This window comes from Cornus florida, unplaced genomic scaffold (assembly GCF_030987335.1).
Source record: "Cornus florida cultivar Cherokee Brave unplaced genomic scaffold, ASM3098733v1 CherokeeBrave_3.0.0_Hap2_Chr01, whole genome shotgun sequence".
Classification (NCBI taxonomy): domain Eukaryota; kingdom Viridiplantae; phylum Streptophyta; class Magnoliopsida; order Cornales; family Cornaceae; genus Cornus; species Cornus florida.
Genome location: NW_026775571.1, coordinates 86,346,466 through 86,358,852, shown reverse-complemented (window position 1 = coordinate 86,358,852; position 12,387 = coordinate 86,346,466). Strand labels below are relative to the sequence as shown.

General features: G+C 33.8%; 1 long non-coding RNA gene across 1 annotated transcript; it reads left to right on the top strand.

The window, feature by feature from the left end:
* The first annotated feature begins 2,518 nt into the window (after positions 1–2,518).
* Positions 2,519–3,300, top strand: LOC132305345 (uncharacterized). The gene is made up of 2 exons (XR_009481621.1): positions 2,519–2,692; positions 3,082–3,300. It is a non-coding gene; the product is annotated as an uncharacterized LOC132305345 (long non-coding RNA).
* The last annotated feature ends 9,087 nt before the right edge of the window (positions 3,301–12,387 follow it).

Sequence of the window (12,387 nt, the reverse complement as noted above, 5' to 3'; positions counted from 1 at the left end):
GGAATAATTTAACTGTATATAAAGATATTGTGTAAATGAAAATTAAGAAATGAAAATGCATATAGCAGAGTGCATTTCGCTTTTCACATAGAAGGACCATCAGAAGTCTTTTTAAGACAAAGACCAACATTTAAATTTCACGGCTCTTTGTCATTTTAAAAAGTCTTCACCAAAAAGTAATGTTCTAAACACACCAAGCTTTCCACGAACAATTGGTGTTAGGCTCATTAAGAGCACAGTTTGTGTTTGTTTGTTTAAAAGACGAACTGAACGCAAACAAGATCTATATGTTTAATTAAAAAATGAATCCGATCTGATTCGATCCGTACGAATCGAATCGGGTTATTAGACCCACAAATCAGTGGCAGATTCAAAAAAAAAATTGAATCCTTAGTTCACGGATTGGATCACTGATTGGAGTGTAAAAATTGATCTAATCCGATATTTGACAGATATATATGTGTATATATATATATATATATATATATATTACAATATGATACACAATTGTACATTTTAGTCTTTTATTATTTTAACTTTTATTTACTACTTGAGACCACTGACCTACTTAACTTTACTATTTCATATAATCAAATCCAAAACTAGCCATTTTGCAATTCACATAGCCCAGATGTTACAAGAGGAATCTTCTCGCACATCAGACCTGGATGGAAAAGTTAATGGGTATATATGGGCTGGGTGTTAACCACACTTAATAGCCTAAACTTTTAGGTCGGATTGCGAAGCACTCGCCCGTTATAATTGGTATCAGAGCCTGACCAAATCCTTTATTCGCTGTCATACCAAGCGTGGCAAGCGCCCAACCCGGAGGTGTTCGGGTAGGCAGGGTGGCCCAACCCCAACGAGGTTGTTGCAAGTTCGGATAGAGGAGAATGTTACAATGGGAATCTTGTCTCACATCAAATCTGAATGGAAAAATAAATGGGTATAAACTTTTTAAGTCGTTCTCTCAAAGAAGAGAAAAACGTTGAAATTGGTTATATTAGCCTTTTTTAGTAAAATAGCTCCAATCTAATCCGATATTCTAAGGGTCAGATTGGTCCTTGCCACGAATATTCATTTGGACCAGGTCGGATTAGGGTTGATGTTTCATTGAATCTGTGACTAGCCCTAATATATATATGAGTAGTGATTTAGAGATAATTACCTAATTCAATTTATGTGAGAGGGGGGTTGTGACTTGTGAGTTCTATCACATGAAGTTATGGTGACATCATGTGGTGAGACCCACGAATCCACTCACATAAATTGAATTTGGGGTAAAGTACAGTAACGCTCCCTGAGGTTTGTCAAAAGGACACTCAGATGAAAGTTTGCCTATTTTGGGAAAATGACACCCCTTGAAGTTTAATACATCTCCCAAAGACATCCCAATGGTAATAAATTGACATTTTTACCCTTTGATTTTTATATTAACTAATTTAAATGTTGAAATGACCTTTATAACCTCATACCCATAACAATTTCTTTCTTTCTCTCCTCTCTATTTTCTCTTCCTCATCCCCCAACACCAACACACACTGTCACACATACATACACATATTGTCACATAAATGATTCATTCATACTTATTTAATAAATAATACATCAATTACTTGATATTTTTTTCAATTAATAAATCTAATTACTTTGATGTGTTCCTTAAACATAACTAAGTTTTAACTTTTAGCCATTTTATGGTTATTAAATTCTCCAAATAACTTGGTGGGTTGATTTGATGATGCAAGTTGTTTTGAAATTTCCATTGTTTTTATAGATGTAATTTTTCTGGCTTTGGTTTTAAATTTACCAATGTTTATGTCCAATCCCTCCTATCTGCAGTGTTTGTCGAATTCTGTGAGACTAGAAAAATTATATCTACAAAATATGGATTTTGGTTGTTGGATGCATTAGGACATTTGTTATGATTTAGCCCTAGCAATATTTAAATACTCCACTTTCATTTTTTTATGTGTGTGTGTATATGTGTGACAGTATGTGTGTGACAATGTGTGTTGGTGTCGGGGGTTGAGGAAGAGAAAATAGAAAGGAGAGAAGGAAATAAATTGTTATGGGTATGAGGTTAGAAAGGTCATTTCAGCAATTAAATTAGTCAATATAAAAGTCAAAGGGTAAAAATGTCAATTTATTACTATTGGGGTGTCTTTGGTAAATGTATCAAACTTCATAAGGTGTCATTGCCCCAAAATAGACCAATTTGACAAAATTCAAAGGTGTTGCTGTACTTTACCTTGAATTTGGTAATGGTCAAATTAAGAAAAAAAAAATAAACTGTCAAATTCAGTCCTTAAACTCATTATTCTATATATATAATAATAATAATAATAATATTTATGTATAACTTGGCCAATAGTTTTTCTTTTTACTAACTTAGAAATTCGTCCAAACCCAACCTAATCCATGTAAACATAATACCAGGCATAGACCAAGCCCAAGAAGAATAAGCCCAAGCCCACGTTATGAAGCCCGTCTATATAAACACCTTTAACCACTCAACTTAACCTAGCCTCACCTCCTCCTTTCCTCACTCAGCCACTCCCCTCTGCAAAAAATCCAGCCTCTCTCGATCAGATGGAAGGGTTGGCGTCTACAATGGCGTATCATAATGGTGGCCATGGCGGCTACGAAATCCCATCTCCAAACTACAGTGGAATGGTGGTGATTATTCCAGGTATCTATATAATCATGATAGTTTTTTTTTTTCTTCATGTATGTCTATCTTTTTAGATTTTGCATATATATATACATATACACACATTTGTAAGAGAGTTTGAAGCCGAGCCGAAGTAAGTCGCGATCGTTATCGAATCGAGTTCGAACACCGGTTTGGAAGCTCCTCGATTCGAGCTCGAAAAGGGCTTTCTACTCTTTATCTCGTACCCTCCTTGCGGTTGCCAGTTTTAGGTTGATTGTTGAGTTTTTTTTTTTTTTCGAAACTTGTTTATTTAACTGTATATGAATGTTCTTATTTTATTCTAGCATAACTTATCAAATAAAATAGTAATGAGTCTTAACATATAATTTCTAAATATGTTATGTCCTTCAATTTTAATGATGCAGGTTCACGTTTTGAAAAAGAAACATAAAGACAAAATGGCGGAAAAAAGGTATATTCGTCCAACTTATTGTTCTACTATACATATATGAATATGGAATCGGCTTTGGTGTTAAGTACGTGTGTTGTATGTATACGTATGTGGAGCTAGCAGAAATTGTATTTATGTATGTGGACCAGAAATATGTATGTTTGTTTTACATATTTTGGGGGTTAGGTTTGTTTAACATTTTTGGGTTTGGTCTATTTGTTTTATGTATGCTCATTGAAGATATTCTAGCTTTGTCAATTACAAAAAAAAAAGTTTTATAACATAATATAGATAAATATTTGAATTCAAAGATTACAAAATAGCTATCTAAGTTGTGATCGACGAGTCTTTAAAGACTCGAATTCATCGATAATAGGCTCCAAGTCAATTTTCTAAACAAGTTCCCGTTCAAGGTTGATGGTCATGCAGTCAGCAAGAAATCCATCTCCAATCCTACTACACATCGCTGTTTTAACACGTCTCATACCTGAAAATCACAAGACGAATCAATCTGTCAACCAAAGGGTAGTACTCAATCTTCTTGCTTACAACTAGTTCCCGACTTAAATCAGGAAGAGAAGAAATATTGATAGAGCACGACCCGTGCTGTCCTGAATAGAGCGGCAATAAAGGGGAAGGCGGATATATAGATAGCTATATCTGCACGTGTTTAATAAATACAACCTTGAACAAAATTTGCATATATTTTCCACGTTAAAAGATTTTAGAAGAATCACTAGGATCCAAAGCCGAGCTAAGAGTAAGAAGTTCCACTATGAATCTATGTTCTAACTGCATCAACTATAAATCTATTGCAGAGTTGAAAATGTCAAAATGATAATGGTGTTCAACTGTAACACGATCTTGTTGCTGACAATGATGACTCGTACCCTCTACATAACGAGAACTCAAATCAGGTATATCAATGTTATGTCGATTGCAAAATGACACCACATTGGCAAGGAAAATGTCACAATCATCTTGTTTGAATTTTTGAAGGAGAGTTTTAGTTGTTGAGACTAATTTAAAAGCATTTAGAATGTCTTGAGATTTGCGTTGCAAGGCCTGGCAAAGTGTGTGGTTGAATCCCATAATGTTATCCATTAGGTGTAAGATAAATATGAATTCAAAGTTTCCCATTACCTTGTAAACACCTAAAGCTTGCTAACGTATCTGTTGACTTTGTTCACCCTTTCTAAGACTTCTAACAACTTTGCAGGATGAAGTATACATATCAATCAAATCCTTTACTGAATCATAATGTGAGCTCCGCTCCAACTCAATGCAAGATGCCAATCTGATTAGCCCCTTCACCAAATTCACGTTCACCCGTGCTCAACATATGGGCAATCTTATCCCTTTGAAAATATTTTAATTCAGCAAGACGCTTGGGAGAGAGAGCAACAAGATTGACAATACAAGCCAGGTGAGAGAAGAATTGCCAAATATTCGGCTCATCTTTTGATGCTGCAACTAGTGCTAGTTGTAATCGATGAGAAAAATAATGGACATAATAAACAAATGGGCAATATTTAAGAAATAATGCTTGTAGTCCATTCCATTCACCGTGCATATTAGATATTGCATCATCGTACCCTTAACTTCTCAAATTTTGAATTGAAAGATCAAACTGAACAAGAATATAAGATATTTCATCCTTAAACGTAACTGCAGATGTGTTTTCAACTTCTACAAAGAGCCATTTGCTCTGTTTTAGACTCATCTTGTGCTTCATCAGCAAGAATACAATATTTGTCTCCCGCAGCTTCATCACAAATCATTTTTCTCACTCTGTTTGCAAGAATATGAAGAATCTTTTTTTGAATTGATGGAGCAATGTATTGGGCATTTTGTGAAGCATTGTCTAAGATAACACTTGAAAGTTCATCATTTCTTTATGCTTTGCACTTTAACACTTCAATAAAATTCCCTGAACTTGAACTTTCATCATGGCCTCTAAAACCAATTCCTTGCAATGCTAGCTAGCAAGCGAACGGTTTCAATCGTTGCCTTAAGCTGCATTCGATTCTTCAAAACCTCTTCTCTTGATTGGGCATTCAACACTTTATCAATATGTTGTGTCGATTTCTTTAAATTCCCATAAAGCATGGCACATTTTGTATGTGGTGAGGATTGAAGTCCCATGTGTTTCAAGAATACACAATTATCTCCATCATTAACTCTCTTCAACTGCTAAATCCACCATCAATAAGTGAAGAATGACTCGCCGCCGTATTATTTCTCTTTTCAAAGAGAAAGCATGGAAAACAATATACTTTATCTTTTGAAGGAGAATACTCTAGCTAAGGAAATTGCTTGAACCATTCATACCTAAATTGTCGATTCTGCTTTCCATCCCAAGAGTTAGGATAATTGGAAAGTTTAGTTGATAAGGCCCCAAATTGATATAAGCTCGTCTAACGTCATCCATTTGATTTACTGGGTATTCATAAAGGATCTCTTATATCAATTGGATGATGTTAGATGAGCTTATATCAATTTGGGGCCTTATCAACCGAAACTTTCCAATTATCCCTACTCTTAGGATGGAAAGCAGAATCGACGATTTAGGTATTAATGGTTCAAGCAATTTCCTTGGCTAAAGTATTCTCCTTCAAAAGATAAAGTTTATTGTTTTCCATGCTTTCTCTTTGAAAAGAGAAATAATACGGCGGCGAGTCATTCTTCACTTATTGATGGTGGATTTAGCAGTTGATGATGGAGACAATTGTGTATTCTTGAAACACATGGGACTTCAATCCTCACCACATACAAAATGTGCCATGCTTTAGGAATTTAAAGAAATCGGCACAACATATTGATAAAGTGTTGAACGCCCAATCAAGAGAAGAGGTTTTGAAGAATCAAATGCGGCTTAAGGTAACTATTGAAACCGTTCGCTTGCTAGCATTGCAAGGAATTGGTTTTAGAGGCCATGATGAAAGTTCAGGTTCATTAAATCAAGGGAATGAGACGTGTTAAAACAACGATTCATAGCAGGATTGGAGATGAATTTCTTGATGACTGCATGACCATCAACCTTGAACGAGAACTTGTTTGAAAAATTGACTTGGAGTCTATTATCGACGAATTCGTGTCTTTAAAGACTTGTTGAGCACAACTTAAATAGATATTTTGTAATCTTAGAATTCAAATATTTATCTATATTATGTTATAAAACTCTTCTTTTTTTTTTCTTTTTTTTTCTGTTTTTTCTTTTTTTTTTTTTAAGAAATTTTGTTATTAAATTTATATTCAATATTAGCCCACCCCATTGAAAAATCTTGGATCCACCCTTGCCTTCGGGACTAAATGGGATGCAGGGAAGTTGCCTGTCTCATCTTTTGATGTTTTTTTGTGCATCTTTAATAAAATTTTAATAACATTCTAACCTTAATTCGAAATTTTTTAAGGTTGGCACAAGGTTAAATTAGTAGTGGGGTCTTTGTTATTTTATGAAACTATAAGGGTAATGGGGTCTTTTTTACTTATGTGACTTCCTTCTTCCGGGAACTGGAAAACAACTCAAGCATAAATGTACTTTGGCTTGGCTACTTTTGTTTGCAAGTAGACTCACATGAAATGAGACACAAGCTTGGATTTGATCTACTTTTACACGTGGGAGTATCTTTAAACGTCAATCTGAATGAAGTGGGAGTTATTAGGGATCACATAGAGACATTTCTACGTCGAGATGCAAACATAACTTTGCCAACTGCGTGTTGTGATTCCATAGTCGTTTGGGATCTTGCTTCAACTGTTCTTGGTGTTGCCAGGCCTACATTGTGATTCCATAATTGTCTAGGTCGAGGTCCGTAATCAACAGGGTGATCAATGAACAAGATCGGAATCAATGTCCTTCCATCATTGCCGAGATCAAGTTCCGGTGGGGTGCTTCTATAGTCCGATGCTTCCAGAGGAAGATGTGTTTCATAAGGTTGTTACACTGTAGTGGGGTAGTACATATAAAATATTTGTCATCGGTCATTGTATCATCATATGCAAAAGCAAAATGATCTGGCGTTATATATCTGATAATATATTCCTTCATGCACCTCCTATTCCATGTTTTTTAGAACTTACCAGTACCAAACATGTTATTTTGCGTCTGATGGTGTCTCTTCAAATCCTGGATGTTAAATTAGGGTGGCAGCATACCGCAAAAAAATAATTACCTAAAAAGAACTATCAATATTCTCATTTTGTAATCTAATTAAAATTGTCTAAGACTCATTTTCTAATCAAAATGTTAATTAAAGGTTCTCAAAGTTTTTTCTTTTTTTTTTTTTTGGGAAAATAAGGGTCTCAAAGTTTTGGATTCGAATGTGGTATGCTAGTTTAAGAAAAATAATTGGTAAGTTGAATATAAAAGAAAGAATAAATACTTAGGTCTTCGCTATTGAGGATTTACAATATACTCACTGCTGCACCAATAATAAATGGACACATCTTATTTTAATTATCAAATATGGTAATCAAACCATCCTCACTACTGAGAATTTATAATATATTTAACGCTGATGTGGATTAATAATAAATAGGCCCATCTTATTTTAATGGCCCCCTGAGGTTTTTCAAAACGACACTCATAGGAAAGTTTGCTTATTTTGGGACAATGACACTCCTTGAAGTTTGATACATCTACCATATCAGCATTTAAATTAGTCAATATAAATTATTATAGGTATGAGGTTAGAAAGATCATTTCAGCATTTAAATTAGTCAATATAAAAGTCAAATGGTAAAAATGTCAATTTATTATTATTGGGGTGTATTTAGTAGATATATCAAATTTCAAGGAATGTCATTATTCCAAAATAAACAAACTTTCCTCTAAGTGTCATTTTGGCAAATTTTAGGGGGTGTTAATGTATTTTACCCTATTTTGAATATCAAATGTGGTAATCAAATCATCATATTTGATTTGGTAATTAAAGATCACATGTCCATTTACTATTGGTCCACACTACTTGTATATTATACTAGTTAAGTATTGTCCTAAAAAAAACACTCCTACTATTGAAATTAGAATTGACATTATAATATTTCTAAAAAAAAATTGAGAAATAACATATTTGTTCAAATCATTATATTTGATTTAGTAATTAAAGATCATATGTCCATTTACTATTGGTCCACACTACTTGTATATTGTACTAGTTAAGTATTGTCCTAAAAAAACACTCCTGCTATTGAAATTGGAATTGACATTATAATATTTCTAAAAAAAATGGAGAAATAACATATTTGTTCACTCTTTCTTTTTTTGTTTTTTTTTTTTAAGCGAAACAACGCAAATAATTTTGTTTTAAGCAAACACATGCACCCAGATCTCACATGTTCAGAATCCTTGATCCTAATTTGGGAATGGGAGGGTATACCATTTGAGCTAAAATCTTTTTAGCGTGTAGGGATTGAGAGAGGAATGGAGGGTGTATTAAAAAATCATGCTGAGAATTTATTAAAATTATTAAAATCACTTCGTGATGTTTATTATTTTTTTAATATTATATATTTCTTTCTTGAATTAAATTTATTTTTATTGTGTAAAAAGTAGTGCTTACAGTTCGACCCAGACCATTTGTAAAAAAGTCAAAGTATTTAGAATTGTTTGTTGTACCGCACCAGAGAGAGAAGGTAATGACACTTACTTGGAAAAACAAATAGATATAGAAAGTGCAAAAACAAGTGTCTTTGCGAGTGGCGGAGGAATGAAGTCCAAGTTGTTTAATTTTTTAATATTATATATTTCATTCTCTAATTAAATTTATTTAAATTTTAAATATAATTTATTATCTAATTAGTTTTCTTTAAAAAATAACAGTATTAACAGACTTGGTAACGAGCCTGATTTACAAAGTGTACGTAGAATTACAAAGATTAAGACTGATTTTTGTCGTGCCCGAATACGATCTCTTTGTTCAGTTAAAAACAAAAAAACAAAAGGGTTTGATGGATGAAAGTGATTGATTTTCTTTTGAATAGCCCTGTAGAAGAAATATAAAATCTGTCATCTAATATTGTTTTTAAGTTAACTGGGCTATTATTTGAAAATTACTTTTTTAGACATAACATCTTATGAAAAATATTTTGGAAAGATTGATTTAAAAATATTAAATCTCTGTATTTAGTGGTAATTTCATGGCAGGACAAGGGTTCAAATCTTCACTTAGACTTAAGGTGTTGTTTGAAAATTCAATTCAGCAATTCAATTCAGCACTTAATTCAACAGATTTAGCATTTGTTTAAATAAGTGCGTTAGATAACTCAATTTGAATATAACCGAAAATCGTAAATTCCATTTAAAATGGTATAAAATTTTAAGTGATAGAGATATCACTTATCACTAAATGTAGAACGCCGAAAATTCAAAAAGATTTCAAAACATATTTATTTTTTAGAGTTAATTACAACGACACCCCCTGAGGTTTGCCATATTTACAGCCATATACAACTTAGTCATTTTTTAAACAAAGACACCCCCTGAGAGAATTTCTGATCCAAACAAGTCCTTAAAACATTTGAAAAGACGAAATTGCCCTTCAATGTTTAATTATTTTTATGGTAAAATATCATAACTCATGAAAAGTCAAATTCACCCTTATATATATTCACTATTACATTAGTACCATATAACCAATTTCAAAGCCTCCTTAATCCAGATCCGCCACCGTCACTATCTTAATCTGTCGTCTCCTCTGCGTCTTGATCCGCCGTCGTCGCCGCTGCCTCTTGATCCGCCGCCATCTTGACCCACCGTCGTCGTCGCCTCTGCGTCTTGATCCACCACCGTCGCTGCTTCATGATCAACAATAGCCGTCGCCGCCGCCGCCGTTCTCAACCACAGCCGTCTCTCCAATGCCAATAACAGCCGCCGCCACCACTTCTCATCTACAGCCACCACCATCGCACCGACGCCACAACAGCCGCCGCTGCCTCTCCCCAACAACCACAGCCGCTGCCATCACATCAACGCTAACCCACCACTAAACAAAAGCTTGTGATCCAACTATGATTCCTGACGACGGCAACGACCAGTGGAAGCTTCGACGAAGACGACCATCATGCCAAACAACGTTGACGACTAGAGAAATTCCCGACAACGACCTGATGCCGAGGCTCCACTTCTCCGACGAGAAGAACGATGACGGCGGTGGTGGTTCGATTAATCACAATATATATATATATATATATATATATATATGTAGGAAGAAGATAGATTACAGGAATTTGGGGGAAGTGGATTTGGGAAAGAAGATGGATTACGGGTTATAAATACACATATATGTTTGTATATTATACAGAGAGATTAAGAGTTGATCTTCTTTTTCTTTTTTTTTTTTTTTTTTTTTTTTTTTTTTTTTTTTTTTTTAAGTTTTAAGCAACTGTGTATAGCTGTGTCAAATGTGCATATGCATATCTCAGTGAACTCTTCCCCTTTCTCTTTTCCTTTTTTAATTTTTTCCTTCCAAATCGTTCAAATTTATTTCCTTTTCCTTTCATTCTAATTCGTTAAATCAAATCTCTCTAATTCAAGGGTTTCTAGGTTTCTAACATATGCACTTTCCTGCCAGATTTCCTGTGAATTTGATTCTTTCGAACTATGGTAAATTGGATGGATCCTTTCAAACTGGTTTTTTATATTTTATTCCAAGCGTAATTCGCAATTGACGATTCACTTCTCAGTAATATCAGAGCTTTTTTTTCTATTCAATTTTTTGATAGTGGTCACATTTTTAAGCTTTTTGAGTTAATCTAGGTTTAGATGCTCTGAGTTCTAGTACGAATGAAGCGGATTGATTGCAATGTTTTCTTCATCTGAAGATTATCTTCAGATGCTCTGGTGGCGGCGGCGGCTATGGTAGGGCTGTGAAATGGTGGTGGTGGGTGTGAACTAGTATGAGTATAGTTTCTAGGGTATTTTGGTCAATAAAAAATAGTTGTATTAGGTAAATTGGTAATTGAATGTGTTAAAGGACAATAATGTCAATTCACGACCATTGGAGTGTCTTTGCTAACTTTATCAATTTTAGGGGGTGTCTTCGTTAAAAAAAGAGCTAAGTTATATATGACTGTCAATATGATAAATCTCAGGGGATGTCGTTGTAATTAACCCTATTTTTTAATTACTACTTACAATCTTCGGCTTGAATTTTATCAAACACCACCAAAATGAGTTTGTAAGGTTCTTGTTGAGATTAAAAAGGTCAAAAATAAAAAACAAATAAATAAATAAGTCACTCCACAAAAGTTTACTTTGATTTTGGATTGGCCCAAATCAATTTCTGGCCAGAATAAAAATAAATAAATTTCTGAACTAGCAAATCATATATTTTCTTTTAACTAAATCGTAAAGAGATGCGATAATAAATAAATAAAAATATTAGTTATCAAAAAAATAAAATAAAAAATACAATGAAGCACACCTCATGGTACAACTATTTTTTATAGCATTACGGGGTGTCAGATTTTTTGCAGGGCTCCGCCTGTTAGGCTGACAATTTTCCATTAGTATAAATTGTAGGGAAAATTACATATAAATGGAGTGAAAGTTCCATATTTACTTAGAGACTGAGTCAAAATTTCATATTTCTCTAAAATGGATTGCTGAGGTGGCACATGGTTTTTTACTGTTTAGAAAATTGTGGTGCCTAAAATGCCCTTCCCTAATAAAAAAGTAGTACCTTCAGTTCAAAAAAGTAATGCCTTCAGTTAAAAAAAGTAGTACCTTCGGAGAAAAAGTAGTACTTTCGCGGGTGTTTAAAAAACATGGTACCTGGACGCCAAAAAGTAGTACCTTCAGTTCAAAAAAGTAGTACCTTCGAAGAAAAAGTAGTACCTTCGCGGAAGGGTATTTTAGGCACCACAATTTCTAAACAGTAAAAAACCATGTGCCACCTCAGCAATCCATTTTAGAGAAATATGGAACTTTGACTCAGCCTCTAAGTAAATATGAAACTTTGACTCCATTTATATGTAATTTTCCCTAAATTGTAAGTTGTCATCAACCCTTTCTTGTGAGAGATTTAACGACGCTTATATGTGTAAAAATTTCCTATGACATATGGTATCAAAGCCATTCTTCAATCGAAAATGGGAGAATGTGCACCACCAGGGACATTATAAAAATGTCTGCCTTTAAAGTTCAAAACGATTTATTATAACATTACCAAAAAAAAAACAAAAAAAGTTGCCCGTATATGAAATATAATCATAATACAATAATACACACTTAAAGGTATGTATCTGTCTTTTTAATGAAAGAGAACTGATCGTCCAG